This window comes from Triticum dicoccoides, chromosome 3A, assembly GCF_002162155.2.
Source record: "Triticum dicoccoides isolate Atlit2015 ecotype Zavitan chromosome 3A, WEW_v2.0, whole genome shotgun sequence".
Lineage (NCBI taxonomy): Eukaryota > Viridiplantae > Streptophyta > Magnoliopsida > Poales > Poaceae > Triticum > Triticum dicoccoides.
Genome location: NC_041384.1, coordinates 419,551,902 through 419,558,525, shown reverse-complemented (window position 1 = coordinate 419,558,525; position 6,624 = coordinate 419,551,902).

Here is a 6,624-nt window from a genome sequence, read left to right as displayed (position 1 = left end):
GCCGATCGTTTGGCCGAATGGGCCGAGCTAAATAGGTTGTCCGGACTCGCCATGAAATATGTCATGAGTCATCTGTGGCCAGAGAGGCCAGAGCCGAAAAGTTATTTCAACTTGGTGCAGCAGTTCCTTGGTGCGGCGCCGCATATCAATGCGATGAAGAGGTCAGCGTGCATAGAGGGTGCGCGGATGGCTCTTGGCCGTGTCAAGACATACTAGGCGGAAATGGAGGCCACCGCTGTTGCATCCCCAGACTCAGATGGAAGCCGAGTACCTGTCGAGCACTATTTTCAGGAAGTTCTGCAAGGCGCTCGTTTAATAGAGACGCAGTGCTCAAAGGATACTATATTCGAATAGCATATATTATTGTAAAACAATATTTTGATAAATTGTAGAAGCTTTTTATACTTGTGCCTGCAAGTATTATAATACCTCATGTGCGGCCGTTTAACATATATGTATATATAATCTGAAAGATGGCAGTCGTCGGCTTCAGCCCCCACGCACATAATGCGGGGGTGTTCGTGGAAGGCGCATTTTCGCACTTGATCCAACGTCTTGGTCCTACAAAGGAGGTGATAGCGTAGCGAACTAGGCAATCGGACTATGATGCTTTATCACTTTCACTTAGCCATAGGAGTTTGACAGTGAGGCTACTTATATAGCCCCTGGTGGCGCCTGCGCTCGCCCGAACATGGGGCGCGTATGTGCCTGGCCGGGAAGCGGCCCTTCGTTAATGCGGAGGAATCCGAAAGATTCCGGTAAGTCATCGAGTGGTTGACCAGTCTCACGCTATATCATGACAGTCAGTTTTCGGCTTTCTCTACTGAGGTGCTCGCTTGGCCGAACCGGGGCACAATCGCAGTAGTTCTCCTGGTGCCGCCTTAGCCGATAGAGCGGAACATAAGGTAGCAAAACACAGGAGCCGGGCAAACCCAACATTTGACCAAAGACATGATTCGGAGCTGATGCATATAAGGCCAAACTCGCGATGTCGAACACTCCCTAAGGTATTCGGTCTTTATGAGGGCGGGCGGGATAATGCCCTTAGTAATAAGCCCCTAGTGTCCAGGTACGCGAAAACTCTGACGTGGCCACATGCCAAAATGCCAGCCTCCTCTTGGTTATACCAAGAAACCAGGGGATGTGTATCAACAAGAGATAGTAAAAAAAGGTTTACGCAGGGTCTTAATCTGAAAAGAATCCTTGGAACGGGCCCCTTCTGCACGTCTGCGCCTGTATCTCCGTTGTGCCGTATCCTGGACAGGCGTAGCACGGTGTTCATCTGTAAAAGAAAGGAACTTAGTTTAGGAAAGATCGTGCCAAACATGAGTTATACTAAATAAACAAAGTATAAATCGAAATGGGTAAAATTGAGCTTTATTGTCTCTTGTTTTATATGCGCGGAGCCCCTAGTACAGGGGTATACGGCTATTAAGCCTTTATCAATTGTATGTTTATGCCAGACTCGTCTAGCCGTGTCCGTGGTCTTGACGACCTGTTTAGGTTCTTTGGCTAGTGAGACGCTTTATTGTGGGGATGTCAAGGCAGCCGCACTGTCTTCCGTGCGGGTGGAACACTCAATGTTTTCCCTTTAATGAGATGATGCCTCGTGGACCGGGCATCTTAAGCGTAAGAGATGCATAATGCGGTATTGCGTTAAAGCGGGCGAAAGCCTCGCGTCCCAGCAGTGCTTGATAGCTACTTGAGAATGGGGCGATGTGGAAAGTTAGCTGTTCACAACGGAAGTTATCGGGGGAGCCGAACATAACTTCTAGCCGGAGAGAACCCATGCAACGGGCATCCGGGCCTGGCGTTACCCCTTGAAAGGAGGTTTTGCTATGGCGGATTTTTGTTGGGTCTATCCCCATGTTGCGGATTGTGTCCTGGTATAACAGGTTTAGACCACTGCCGCCGTCCATCAGGACATTTGTAAAGTGGAGTCCGCCGATTATTGGATCTAATACCAAGGCAGTCCAGCCTGCGTTCCGGATACTTTTAGAGTAATCCTGATGGTCGAAGGTGATCGTTTTTAACAACCATTGGCGAGACACCTTTGGGATAGGTTGTATGGTGCGTATCTCTATTGGCGCCATTCTGTTCGTCGCGTGAAGTAAGTTTACTGTTTTGACTTCTTGTGGGAAATCCTTTTGTTTCCTGGTGCTCTGCTTGTGGGGTTCATCGTCGTCCTCACTTGGTGTGTCGAGCCCCTTGTATTCGGCGTTGAGTTTGCCGGATTGTTTGAAAACCCAACAATCTCTGTGGGTATGGTTCGCAGGCTTCCCGGGAGTACTGTGTATTTGACATATCTTGTCCAAGATTTTGTTTAAGTTGGATAGCTCGTCCCTGTTATCCTTGAGGGGTGACTTTCTTTGATTCTACCGCGAGCTTTTGAATCCGGCGTTGACCGCCGTGCTCTTTGGGCTGTTTCCCTTATTCCGGCGCTGGTCCTTGCTGCATCGGGGTTTTTCGTTTCCATCCCTAACTTCGGATGTACTTGGGTCGCTGGTGCTACATCTTGCCAACCAGTTGTCCTCTCCTGCGCAAAAGCGGGTCATGAGGCTTGTTAATGCGGCCATTGTTCTTGGCTTTTCTTGGCCGAGGTGTCTGGCGAGCCATTCGTCTCGAACATTATGCTTAAAAGCTGCTAGGGCTTCGGCGTCTGGACAGTCGACTATCTGATTCTTTTTAGTAAGAAATTTATTCCAAAATTTCCGGGCTGACTCTCCAGGCTGTTGAGTTATGTGACTGAGATCGTCTGCATCTGGAGGGCGGACATAGGTCCCTTGAAAATTTGCCCGGAAAGCATCCTCAAGCTCTTCCCAACTTCCAATGGTGTTTTCGGGAAGGCCTTTGAGCCAATGCCGGGCTGGCCCTTTAAGCTTGAGGGGTAAGTATTTTATGGCATGGAGGTCATCTCCTCTGGCCATGTGTATGTGGAGGATATAATCCTCCATCCAGACCCCAGGGTCTGTTGTTCCGTCGTACGCCTCTATGTTTACGGGCTTGAATCCCACTGGAATTTCATGGTCCAGCACCTCATCGGTGAAACATAGGGGGTGTGCGGCACCCCTGTATTTGGGTGTGTCGTGATGTTCGGATATTTGTTGTGTTGCATTGCTTACTAGAGCTTGCTTTCTTGGCCCGTAGATAGATCTGGCTGGGCCATCTTTTTGATGCGGATCCTTTGGTGGATCGCGTGGCGGCTTGTGTGCGGCGCCGCTTGCCGCTCCATGCTGGCCATGCGGTTGTCTATCCGACCGGGTGGCTTTCCTATTTTTTGACTGCGGGGGCTCTAAGGCCTCCTTGTCAAATTTAGGCAGTAGCTTTCGCTTTGGATAGCTTTTGTGCGGCGACTGCCGCCATATTTGTCTGCGGTGTTGAGTACTTTGCTCCATCTGATTCTGAGTGCATCTTCCGCAGTTTTGAGCTTCTGCTTCTGCTTTTTCAGGCTACGCACAGTGGCAACGAGCCTTTTGTGGAGGTTCTTCTGCTCCATGAGCCTATCCGGCGTAAGGTCGTCCGGACTGTTGTTTTCGCCGGGGACGGGGTGTTCGGTTTGTTTATCCAAGTTGCCCTGTTCGGACGATTTCTCGAAGGCATGTTCGTCGTCCGCCGGCTCGTCCTGCTCTATGGCTAGGTCTGTATGGCTGCTGTCTCTGTCAAGGCGGGGCTTGGAGCGGCGCTTACGTCGCCGCTTTGATTGCTTTTCGAGTGAACGATCCCTTGTTGCATCCCTGTGTTCCTCGTCGTCGCTTCCTTTGGGTGTGTCCACCATGTATACATCATGAGATGAGGTGGCTGTCCAGTGCCTTATAGGCGTTGGTTCATGTTCATCTCCTACATCATCGTCCATACCATCGATGTCTTCGGAGTCGAAGTCGAGCACGTCATTTAAATTATCGACAGTGGCTACGAAGTGGGTGGTGGGTGGGCATCGAATTTCTTCGTTGTCCACATCCCAATCCTGCCAGTCATAGTCCGGCCAGGACTCTCCTGACAAAGAGAGAGACCTGAGTGAATTCAGAATGTCGCCGAAGGGCGAGTGCTGAAAGATGTCTGCGGCGATGAACTCCATGATCGGCGCCCAATCGGATTTGATCGGTAGGGGAGCGGAGGGCTCGGAGTCCGAGAGGAGTCCGGCTCCTTGGAGTCATGGGCTTCGTAGAGAATAGGGCTGGTGTCGGCTCGATCGCCGTAGAGATTGCAGCCCCCGAGGCGGTGTCCAACCACCCATCCTCGATTGGCGCAGTTGGCTCCGAATTAAGGGTCGGAGTTGATGCGGGTGCGGCCTCCAGGGCACTGTTCGGCGGCAGAGCTAGATCATGCCCATCGTGACAGTGTGGCGCGCTCGGCTGCGGCTCAAATCCGTCGAAGATCAAATCTCCGCGGAGGTCGGCCGTGTAGCTCAAACTTCCAAATCTGACCTGATGGCCAGGGGTGTAGCTTTCGATCTGCTCCAGATGGCCAAGCAAATTGGCCCGCAGTGCAAAGCCGCCAAATACGAAGATCTGTCCAGGGAAAAAAGTCTCACCCTGGATCGCATCATCGTTGATGATCGGAGGAGCCATCGGGCCTAAAAGGGACGACACAGAGGAACTCTCAATGAAAGCACCAATGTCGGTGTCAAAACCGGCGGATCTCGGGTAGGGGGTCCCGAACTGTGCATCTAGGCGGATGGTAACAGGAGGCAGGGGACACGATGTTTTACCTAGGTTCGGGCCCTCTTGATGGAGGTAAAACCCTACGTCCTCCTCGATTAATATTAATGATATGGGTAGTACAAGAGTAGATCTACCATGAGATCAGAGAGGCTAAACCCTAGAAGCTAGCCTATGGTATGATTGTATGTTCCTACGGACTAAAACCCTCCGGTTTATATAGACACCGGAGAGGGCTAGGGTTACACAGAGTCGGTTACAATGGTAGGAGATCTACATATCTGTATCGCCAAGCTTGCCTTCCACGCCAAGGAAAGTCCCTTCCGGACACGGGATGAAGTCTTCAATCTTGTATCTTCATAGTCTAGGAGTCCGGCCGAAGGTATAGTCCGGCTATCCGGACACCCCCTAATCCAGGACACCCTCAGTGGCCTTCAGGATACAAAGGTTACTGAGTCATTCTACCATCTCTAGTCATAACTCTAACAGCGTTATCATTTTTCTTACTATTCAATTCATTGAGCAAATCATTTTGAGCTTTAAGTACTTGTTCTACTTGAGTGGTAACCATAGAAGCATGTTTACTAATAAGTTTAAGTTCACCTTTGACATTAGCCATATAATCACCCAAGGGTTCAAGCATATTTGAATTGTATTTCAATTGTCTACCAAAATAAGCATTGAAGTCTTCTTGCTTAGCCATAAATTTATCAAACTCATCTAAGCATGGGCTAGCAAATTTAGTAAATGGGATTTGAGCTTTATCATATCTATAAAGAGAATTTACCTTCACTACCTGTGTCGGGTTATCAGGACCATGAGTTTCTTCAATAGGTGAAGGATTAAGATCATATGTTTCTTCAACATGCGGTAAATTAAGACCGTGTATTTCTTCAATAGGAGGTAAAATCTTAACATCTTCAACTTTAATACCTTTTTCTTTCGTAGATTTCTTGCCTCTTGCATATCTTCAGGACTGAGAAATAGAACACCTCTCTTCTTCGGAGTTGGTTTAGGAATAGGCTCAGGAATTATCCAATTATTTTCATTGGTCAACATATTATTCAATAGAATTTCAGCTTCATCCAGTGTTCTTTTCCTGAAAACAGAACCAGCACAACTATCCAGGTAATCTCTGGAGGCATCAGTTAGTCCATTATAAAAGATATCAAGTATTTCATTTTTCTTAAGAGGATGATCAGGCAAAGCATTAAGTAACTTGAGAAGCCTCCCCCAAGCTTGCGGGAGACTCTCTTCTTCAATTTGCATAAAATTATATATATCCCTTAAAGTAGCTTGTTTCTTATGAGCAGGGAAATATTTAGCAGAGAAGTAATAAATCATATCATGGGGACTACGCACACAACCAGGATCAAGAGAATTAAACCATATCTTAGCATCACCCTTTAATGAGAACGGAAATATTTTAAGGATATAAAAGTAGCGAGTTCTCTCATCATTAGTGAACAGGGTGGCTATATCATTTAATTTAGTAAGATGTGCCACAACAGTTTCAGATTCATAGCCATGAAAAGGATCAGATTCAACCAAAGTAATTATATCAGGATCAACAGAGAATTCATAATCCTTATCAGTAACAAAGATAGTGAAGTAGCAAAAGCAGGGTCAAGTTTCATCCTAGCATTTAGAGATTGCTTATTCCATTTAGCTAATAACCTCTTAAGTTCGTATCTATCTTTGCAAACTAAAATAGCTAGAGCAGCTTCTTTTTCAGAAACATAACCCTCAGGAATAATAGGTGAGCCTTCATCATCACTTTCATCAGTATTATCAGATTCAATATTTTCATTCTCTCTAACCCTAGCAAGTTGTTCATCAAGAAATTAACCAAGTGGCACAGTAGTATCAAGCATAGAAGTAGTTTCATCATAAGTATCATGCATAGCAGAAGTGGCATCATCAATAACATGCGACATATCAGAACAAATTGCAGAAGCAGGTTTAG